The sequence below is a fragment of the Lepeophtheirus salmonis genome, chromosome 12 (genome assembly GCF_016086655.4).
Source record: "Lepeophtheirus salmonis chromosome 12, UVic_Lsal_1.4, whole genome shotgun sequence".
In the NCBI taxonomy this organism is placed as follows: domain Eukaryota; kingdom Metazoa; phylum Arthropoda; class Copepoda; order Siphonostomatoida; family Caligidae; genus Lepeophtheirus; species Lepeophtheirus salmonis.
The window spans coordinates 11,099,542-11,111,047 of record NC_052142.2 but is presented as its reverse complement, the minus strand read 5'-3'; positions in this window follow the sequence as shown (position 1 = coordinate 11,111,047).

Genomic DNA, 11,506 nt, shown 5'->3' with positions numbered 1-11,506 from the left:
AAATAAATTTATTTAGTGACACTAAGCAGGTATATTTTTATTACTTATGTTTTAAGTATTTGTAATTTTAATAAACTATTAAAAAAGGCTCAAATTATGTAGAATGTCTCTTATACCATGAATTGCAACGTATATGGCGTGTTCTGAGAGATGAAATTCAATGTGATAATTGTGGATAGAAAGTTAAAATAAATAAATAAAGTTTTTTCAATATTCCTTAATATAATAATAAAATATAACATAATAGCTTTTGTAGCATAAATAGTTATTTTTGTTTTATTTGATTAAATTTGTATAGGATTTATATATTTTGACATCCCATTGAGCGTTTGTTTGATTTTTTTTCTTCGTTCATCGTTCAACTATTATTTCTGTTCCACGTTCCAATCATAAGGTAGTATCATATACACATTATAACAACAAATCGTGAATTACACTTTGATAGTGATAGGGAGGCTGCGTTTAAGAACAAAGTTTCAAAAAAATTTAAGGCAATAATTCGATAAATATTAGTGTTCAAATGAGCTACAATTGACAAAAATCAGTTCAGGTATTGTCGTGATGGAGGTCAAAAGATAAAATATAGCTGATTTTATTTGCACCCAGCACAGTAACAAACAAGATCAACATTCACTCCAATTTCGAAAAGAATGGTATAATACATTACCATGGCTGGAATGGAACTGAAAGACTAATAACAGAAATGTTTCTGGATTCTTCTATACTTGTCCACAAGCTAAGCTGTGAAATGTTCCCTGCAATGCCAAATGTAAATAAAAAAAAGTTGAACAAATTTTTTTCAGAAGTTGGAAAAATCCTACCAATAAATTCTTGAATTCCTGGCCATCGACTGTTGAGCTACAAGATGAGCAAACTCTGGCAGGGTGAAAATATTGCAAGAAGACTAGACACCAATATGCAAGAAGAAAGTAAATAAAACACCCAGTATTTACTAACAATAGTAATTACGTTGAAGCCCATAGCAAAGCAAGGACGAGCTATCTGAGCAAACAGTGATCAGAACAGTAATTGCATGCCATTATTTCAAGTTCGCTGAGCAGGAGTCAAAAGCTAGGATAGATGGCTCGAAAGGAAGGCCTCTAAGACATCAAATCAAAAACAAGAAGAAATTATTAACACAATGTATTTAATAGTAATGTGTCAGCTAGCTGGAGAAATATATACCATCCCATTCACTGTACTGGCAGATGAAGCTACTGATGTCTCAAGAATAGAGCAATCAACAATCTGTATTCTGACCGCTTCGGAAAACTTGGTACTTGAGGAAAACTTCCTAGGACTATACGTCCTACACCATTACGACGCGGAATCTATTTTCAAGACAATAAAGGATACCTTGACGAGGTTCAATCTTCCACTGAGACTTTGTCGAGCAGCATGTTTTGAAGGAGTCGCTTCGTTTCAATGTAAGCACACTAGTGTTGTAACTAGGCAGCAGGAAAAAGAACCATGAATCACAACAACACACTTACATGTATTCAGTCAATCTTTTTGTACAAGGCATGATACAAGCATGTTCCTAAGCTTAGAAACTTCCTCACAACAGTACGGAACGATAAACTTCTTTAAAGATTCCTCAAAGAGAGCTTCCATAGTCAAGACTGTGGCAGAAGCTCTTGGCTGTCCGTAGACTCATAATAGGCCTCTCTACCTGACACGTTCCTCTGTTTTAACAGAAGACTCTGAGCAACATCAAACAGCAGCTACCAGCTGTGAAGGAAGCCTTGATTACAATAGAAAACATCGTCATAGAGAGAGACAAACAACCTAGAGCAAGTAGATTTTAGAAATTTCCACCACCCTTGAATTCTCCTTTTGTCTTTTCATAAGTATCGCCGTTTTCGAAGTAAGCAAGAGGCTCCGCAATCACTTCAGTCACCAGATGCTTCAGCAGGGCAAGGAGTTAAAATTACCCAAGTAGCTATTGAACAACTGCAGAACATGAGTGGGGGATGAATTTTTTGATAAAGTTAAGCAACAATCATTGGAATACACACAAAAACATAGCCAATAAGTAACAAAACAGCCGAGAGAGTCTATGGCTAGACTTTATTGCAAATGAAGATCTGGTTGACACAAATCGAAGAGACGCTTTTACTGTCATAAAGAAAGTTCAAATGTTCTTCGGTGTTCTAGTCTAAATCGAAAGTTTAAAAAGTTCTCGTATTTTTTTCAATCCTTTCAGAAATTGATGTTTTCGAAAGCAATTTTAATTATGATAGTTGTATTATAAAACTATATTATGGGAAAATAATATGTTATACAATTCCCAACAACACTTCTATTGGGTACATATTCAATATAACAAACATTAATAACTTTTCACGAATTTATTTCATATAAATTTTGCACGCACACGTATGTATGTGCCATTCTATGTGAATGCATGTCATATAACTTGAACTTGTGTCTCAGGTGAGTGCATTTGGGTTTGAACCTATACCAATAGATATCGTGAGCCCCCCGCCCTATGTTCCCAAAAGGTATAAAAATCAGGGTTGAGGAGTAACAGGGTGTCGTCAAGAAGGTATTCTTGCCCTGGGCGAAGTCCAACTACCTACAGGGAAACTATGTGTTATAGTTGGACTAAACTGCAACACAAAAGAACAAAATTTGTTATTTTTAGTAGCCCATTTGCTTAACTTCACGGCCAAATGATGAACCTTGTCCACATAATTAATAATTATTAAACTTGTCAAGTTCATATGTTCGAGTTAAGGTAGTGTACTAGAAACTTTCATGTTCAATAAGAGCTTTAAAAATCCCCCTCCCCCTAGCCACTCCCTCAAAATAGATCTTCAAAGTGTTTGTCTTTGTTTTATCAGTCCTTTAAATCATAATTAAACATCTAAAAAAATATATAAAGTTTGACTTCTTTATTAAGTACTATTGGAACGGAACGCTAAAATCTCTGTATAGAAACTCTTTATATAAACCAAAGAATAAATAAATAAAGAACTAAAATAGCAATACGGGTAGTTCTGATGAATTGGTAGTGTACTGTTGTGGTGTGTAAAATTGCAGAAATCCAAGTCAACAACTGATTATATGTCTTAAAAATATTTCAATCGGTCTGGTATTTATCATAGTTATTATTACTTATTAGTTAATCATTATAAATATTTTTTTATGAATATATCTTCTCCTAAAAGATCAAACGCATCGTTGCTAACCCATTGCTTCTACGCTCAAGAATGGATAAATTCCTCCAGATCTTCTACAGAATCTTCGTATAATTCTACATATATGTGACCTATCGAGTTCTATTAAATGACAAAATAATTGACAGAAACTACAGTGAGGAAAAGAGAGAGTTCTCATCCACCATCCACTGCTCCTTCATTGAAGTTAGTGAGTCTTTCTCTCCTTAAGGCAACTCTGCTTCGTCTCATACTTTAAGGAAACTATTTCATTGACAAGTATTCCTTAAGTATATAATGTAGAAATAATTCATCTCAATCATATTGATATCAATACAATTTATATATTGGAGTTTGAGATGTATGTTCCATATGGACAATTATATAACTTTAACACTTTAAGCGTCATTCCTAATTAGTGATTTCTTTAATACTTGTGAGTATCTTTTGTGATTGGAAAACAAGTGAAAGATGATTTTAGACTCTATAAGAAAAATTTGTCTACAAGGCATACTCTATTCTACAATTGCATATAAACAGTTATTGTATCTTGTATCAAATCAATCTATACTTATATTATTGAGCAGAAGAGTTACACAAAGAAAAATATAATGGAAAATACAATTAGGAACAAAAAAAATTCCTTTTCCCCCCACAAATCTTCATTGAAACTCTTGTGTTTAATCTTTCTAAAGTGAACTCCTACTTTAAACAAACTCTTTCCTTGATAAGAGTCTTATAGTGTCCTTAATGCCTATAACGCAGAAATCACTTCTAAATAGTCTCTATCATAAATATCAATTCCATTTATAGGCTTGAATTCGTGTGTTTTACAAATATGGACAATGATAAATTTTATCACTTCAAGCCTCACTTCCAATTTCCTTAGTACTATTTTCCCTTAGGAAAACAAGTAAAAGATTATTTTAAACACTCAATGGAAATGTGTTCCTCCTTTCTCTATATTTTGGTCTATAATGCATTATTCTATTATGCTATTACATATAAATAGTTATTGGGAACTGTTATGGGACTATGTGCTTTAAAAAGTAAAAGTGACTTCGTAACTTTTATAAATTTCTATTGTGATGTCTTATGTCGTTGCAATTACTAAACTTATCGACTCAGGAATCTTCTTCTAAACAGCTAAATTGCTTATAAACATATCGGAATATTACTCTCTCGATACCTAAGATCTTTACAAAAATAAATAAATTACTAAATATGTGCCATACTCGATAATTATAAGTTGTTTGATTTAAGATAATAATTGAAATGTATCAAAGTAACAATAAAATTGATAAATAAAAATAAATACAACATCAATGGTATTCTTCTAAATCCACATTGTTGTCCATTCTTGCCCAGCAGTCAGTGCGATACATTAGATTGCAAATTCTAGTAATAGTGACGTCATAGACTATGAGTTTTTGGTCCTTTGACAAGATCTGCCTGTGTTGCCCAACAGTCGGTACAATACATCAGATTGAAATTTCTAGCAAGCCCGATTACATGATGGTCTAAACTTGTACTTATAATAACTTTGTAATGTACTAGAACATTTTGTCTAGTGAATTACTGCATTCGATTCCTTATTTTTTTTAACATCTCAGAGGAAAAAATAAAATAACTTATGAACAATCTCGCGTTTTCTATTTCTTGTAATAAAAAAAACAATTTATCTTAAAATCTATACAAAACGAAACAAACTTCTCCAACACAAAATTAATCAATATTCCTTCTCCTCAACTCATTTTTTTGTTTACGTTTACTTCTTCTCAATTCACCTTTGGGGAAATATACTCTAATAAAGAGATAACTTCTACATTATTTGATTATTACTTAATACGTTAATTTAAAAAAGAAGCAAACTTAATGATATAATTATGAACTACTAAATTTCCTTAAATTGATTATAAAATTAATATTTTAAACAAAATGTAAAAATTCGGTATATTTTATTAAGGATGAAGGAACTAAAGTGTGTAAGAAGAATTCTACAATTAATATTTCCTTATTTCGGTTGTGATAGCAACAATGTGAAAATTTTAATACATATTTTTGTAAAATATCTTTAAAAATATTATATTTATATGTTAATAATAATAGACCAAATATTATATTTTATTGTTAATAATCACAAAAAAATTATTAGTTTTTAGTTGAATATTTTTTGGCTGTCCCTAATGGAGTAATATATTTATACTGAGATGCAAATACGAATATTTATTCAGTAATTAATCTAAGTCAATTTAGTTTTATACCTAAAAGCGAATAAAATTTAATGACATTCTCATACTAAATAATAGTTAATTCCAGTTAAAATTCCCTATTTAGGTCGAGTTTGATATTGTGATGATTGAAGCCGAGTCAAGTTCGAGTAAGGCGATGATACTCATATTCAACTTCGAGTTTCTAAAATCGGGTTCGAGTTTTTTATCAAGAAAAACCATAAATAAGATAAGTTAAATTGCTTATTAATCCGATATATATGTATAGCACTGGCGCAAGTTAAGTCACACACAAAGAAAATTATTTCAAAAAGTTGATGCATTAGCTTAGCTTATTGAATTATCTACACTTTAATACTATACTAATCGAGGTTATCATGAAGGTTAATGAGCATATCTACTACATCGTATTAAATCATGTTTCTCTTCTAAGAAACTATTTCCTCAGCAGATGAGAAGAGCCTCTCACCAGGAATAGAAGTTGCGGAAATGCTAATTTGCCTTCAGTATTCTACCCCTTTAGCGGGACATTTGATCGATCGATATAAGGCAGTTCTAAATATTGATTCTTAAATAAAATATAACGTTGATAACTTTAAAATGTTCTGTTGCTCTTGGCTTGAGCAGTTAAAACTGTCAGTTACTATAAGAGTATTGCACAGTTTAGAACTAGTTAAAGCTTGTATAATTGATATTAGCTTTTGATTATGGTCTTATTCCTTTCGTTAGTTATTAATAATTTCATAAGACTATTTGTAAATTTGGCAACCTTTATATTGACTAATTATTTATAATTTTTTAATTTCTGAGGAATAATGAGATAATTCTTGATATCGAAAAATATTTGGGGTTTGTTTGGTTCGAGTTCAACCTATGTTGAGCTTTTCAAAAGTTGTTTTAGACGAGTTCGAGTAATTTACAAAAAATAAATCGTCCTTACTTATGCTGAGTATTTTTCGAGTTCGAGAATACTGGAGTCTACCTCTACTAAAAATAGATGTAACTTAAGATCGTCATTTTATACATATATTTTCTATAGTTTAAGAGATATAACTTCGTTAATCTAAGCCAAACGTGGTAAATATTTAATTAATATGATGACTCGTAGTATTGTTGGTTCTAAAGTTACGAAATACTGAACTAAATGATGGATAACCGTAATAACCATAATATTTTGAAAGCATTCATCCATAATAATTTAAATTAGATTACATTCACATCTATTTTAAAAATAAAGAGAACATTATCTTAGCTAAAAGTAGATCAGAATCTATTTTAATAATATATTTGATTTAAATTATAATACTATGTATTTCCAATATTCCCATACTTTCAAGTAACATATGTTCTAAATAAATTATGCATCTTCCAGTAATAATGTAACTTAAATAATGATTTCTTTTTCCTCACAAAAAAAAAATAGCCCGACGAGGAGGCAGGAGCAAGTCATATGGAACTAATAAATTAAGACCTTAATAAATATCAGTTGCTATTTGATTTTGGGGAGAAAATGAGTTACTGGAGAAACATCTACATTTAGAATAGAATTAATGGAGAAAAAATATTATACTTATATAAAAAAAAATTATAAGAATGTTAACTTTAGAGGGAGAACGACGACCTATTAAATAATGAACAAAGTGAAAAAAGAGCACAAGCAACAAACGTTTTTTCCTTTCTAATTTGGAAACTTAGTTTTTTACTTACAAAAATGTCAAGTCCACTCATCTTAAGGTGGATTTACTGAAGTGTTTATGCACTCATTTCACACGGATATATTCTTTTTTTTTTTAAATATTATTATTATTCATATGTTGTAACTTTAAAATTTTCAAAAAAAAAAATGGAGCCAATAGTGATAATAATAACAAAGAAGGAGCAAGAACCGTTATATATATTCTTTGGTTCATAAATAGTTTTATAAGAAGTAATTTTATTTTCCTTAGCTAGTGTCATTGTTATTTAACTCCTTAACATTTAATTCACGGGGTGCATATATATAGTGTTGCCCTGATGTATAACAGAAAAATATTTTTATTTCATAAATAACAAGTCACATTAACGAACCATTGCTTGCGTAAACATATAGCATCGACCGTGTATGCAGGGTGCACTTCATATCCCGTTCTAAGGGGAGTTTTTAATAAACACTATTTAAGCTAATACAGGTTAGTAGATCATACTCGCTCATCCCTCAGTCCACAGATCGACTTCAACTCGCCTCCCTCACCCGAATACTATATGAGAGACAAATTTACAAACCCCTTGAGATAATGAGACATTTCATCTCAATTGACGAGTTGGTGCGACCGTACTTTTTTAGCACATTGCAGATTTTCACTTTTTATGTCGAAATTTGGGACAGTTTAACCGGAAATTCAAATATAATATGGGAATAACTTCGCTATATTAAGCGAACCGAATGTATTATTGAAGTAGGAAGAGAGGAAACTCGACTTCGCCAGATATTCAGACAATTAACACTTTTGAGTATCTTGAATTCAGATGAAATGTCTCGAGGGGGCTGTAAGTTTGTCTCTTATGGATTATTCTGGGGGAGGGAGGCGACTTAAAGTCGATCTGTGGAATGAGGGATGAGCAAGTATGCTCTACTAACTTGCATTAGCGTAAATAGCTCTTATTAACAACTGCCCTTACATCTATAAAATTTTTTGACACCCACTTACCCTACAACAGAAAAAATTAACACTTTTGAGTATCTTGAATTCAGATGAAATGTCTCGAGGGGGCTGTAAGTTTGTCTCTTATGGATTATTCTGGGGGAGGGAGGCGACTTAAAGTCGATCTGTGGAATGAGGGATGAGCAAGTATGCTCTACTAACTTGCATTAGCGTAAATAGCTCTTATTAACAACTGCCCTTACATCTATAAAAATTTTTGACACCCACTTACCCTACAACAGAAAAAATTCTTGCATGATCGTTGGCATAACAAAAAAATCCATATAAATTTCTGTTCAAAGTATTCCTGATCGTGATTCATGATGGATGCTAAAAAGAGCTGTTATTAGTTCAAGTTTATGAGAAGAGATCCACACAAACTCAATACTCATCTCTCAGACGATGGATCGACTATGCCCCCCCTCCCCCCTTAATACTCCATGAAAGACAAACTTAAAACCTCCTCTATATAATGAGATCTTCCTTCTATATTCAAGATCCTCCAAAGTGATGATTGTTCGAATATCTAGAAAGAGTCGAGATCCTTCTCCTCCTACTCCAATAATATATTCTTCGTTTCACATAGAGATTTCAGTTCCTTATTATTATAAATGTTGCATAGATAAAAATAATACTATATAGAAAGACTGGCCCAGTCTTTTTCTAGATGCTACCTAAAAATATGTTGTTCTTTTTTCCCAAAGCTGTCATCATTATTCTTGAATAGGGAATAATAAATATAAAATAATCACTAGTGCGTGAAAGACGAAGAGTAATCCAGATGATTTGTTGTAGAGTTACAAGTGTATGTCCTTGTTCGACATGGAGTATAACTGAGAATCGACATTGGGCTAATTCCTCTTTATATCATGGCTAGATACGGCATGGGAATTTTGTTTATTCCCTTAATCTCATAGTTGCTTGCAGATAGTCTAATCAAACGTCGTGAAAGCTATGCGGCTCTTGTCCTAAACATTCTACAATTATCAGGATGGCCAAGTTAGCATTTTTTTTTAAATCATACCAGCGGAATTTATTAGAACATAATAAATCTATGTTCATGAACACTTCCTAGATTAATTCAGAATTAGTTTATTTACATTTTATCTATTTACTATACTTGACCTGGAAGGCTTAATTTATTGAGCGTCGTTAACTTTCTTCTAGCTAGAGTGTTGAATATGTTCTTTTAAATTTATTTCGTATTTCATCATTTTTAAGATACAAAATTCTTCATTATTACATTAAAAAAAAATTATCCCCGATTTTAGGAAGAAATACAATAACCAGATTTACATGTAGCAGAGAATATTTCATGACAGATGACAAGATAATACATTTTTCTCATTATATTTATTGGAAACTTTTCGAGGGGACAGACTTAAATCAATAAAAACACATTTATTTTCTAAATTCATTCCTTTATTTCAAACTATAATATTATAAGTTATGATTTTTTAAATGAATATAATAAATTCGAAACACAACAAAAGGGAAGGTAAAGATAATTGATTAAATCATTAGGGATTTGAAAATTGTCGAAATCCTCGCTAGAATACATTTAAAAAAAGCTTATGTTGGTAATCTGTGAGATATTAGTGTTTTTATTAATTATTTATTCCCATTTTGAAAAATCCAACGTAGGATATACATTCAGGAGGATTAGGGCAATTTTTACATTGTATTTTTTGTAATGTAAATATACTCTCCCTCTTCATCAAACCAATTAACTTCTATACCTGTGGGTATACAATTTAAATACATTTTCAGTTTAAGATCGGAAATTTAATTTATGTCGTATTGGTATATGAACTCAGTATATCTTGCTTCTAGTCATACATATGTATTTTTCTTTCTATTTTCAGCCGTGGATATGGTTGTTGATCTAGGATATTTTATTGGCCTTCCTCCAAGATGCTATGATGGTTAAGCTGTTTTCTGTAAAATACTTCTTTGTAATATGCCATTCACACATTGCAGCTCTGTTCCACAGTCAGATGTTAAAAAGAGAATAAAGCAAACTACTATCCCTTCAATAAGTGGTGTGATTTTCCTTTTGCAAATATTAAGTTGATATAATTACGAAAAACAAAAACTATAAATAATATAATTTATAAAATTAATATCATGATTTTACGTGAAAAAAATGACTATATTTTTGTATGTAAGCATATGCCTTATATAACGTAAAATAATATTAATATATTACCTTATATACGGGTATATTCCATCAGAATAGCACCCTTCCATAATTCTTGGAAGTCCAGATTTTTAAGAAACTTATTGAGAAAAAAATAAATCATATTGCATCATTAAAGGTATGGCATTGTAGTTACTCATTATATTTGTGAATTAAAAAAATAAAGATTGATAAATGTTTTCTGAATTAGTTGTAACATTTAAATTACATAAAATTAATTGTCCGCATAGTAAATTAATGCTAAAAACGTTTCTCAAATCACAATTTCCGAGACTATATTTAAATTTTTATTGAGATTATAAAGTCTTATGTATATGGCTTAACCACAAATCTCTATTTTTTATGAACTATTATTGTAAAATAGGAATCACTGTAGACTTAATTTTCAAGTTGAAGAGGAGGGTCTCGATATCTTATAAAGACAAATAAATGTTGGAGGGAAGCGTAGAGGAAGATTTAGTTAACAATAGATAAATAAATTTTCAAGGGCTTGAGAAAATTGAAAGTATTTTTGCATTACGAGTAGAAACAAGTAGTGCAGTCAAGTCTACCTACTCCTAGCATCTATGCCTACGATTCCAAATGCTTCTGAGTCCGAGGCGAGTGAGTCCATGAAAACATTTGAATTAAGATTCGAGTCTAAGTCCGGATCCGAGTGCCACAACTCTGCTACAGACTAAGAGCCTTTGACGCCGAAATAAAGAGCATCTGCTTTCCTATTTAGTTACTAAAAAAACATCTTTTAATAATAGTTTCTTCATAAAGTCAGGACTATGGGAATTATTTTCTCATAGTCCCGTACAACCGATACGGATAACAACAATTCCTTAAACTTTTAATCAAGTTTATCTGATTATTAAATGATCTTATATCACCAACAACACATAATTTATTGATTTGACCTATTTCGTTCTTAAAAAGGGAAATTTAAAAGGGTTCTCAAATTGAATGTCTGAGAGATCCATTCGTTAGTAGTATTTAACGTACGAGTAATGAAAAGTAATCCTTCGTCAGAGAAGACATTATAAATCACTGTAATTGAATCATTTTGATGCTCTATAGCAAAGGCTCCAATGTCTATTCAAAACCACGATCATTTATACGAGCTTATTGAAGGAACTGAATGTAAAAAAAAGTAAGTTTAAAGTATCTCAACAAAAAGTGGCTTAATAATAATCTAGGTGTTAAGAAATTTATGATCTGATCTCTTCAACAAATTTAAAAAGTAAAACT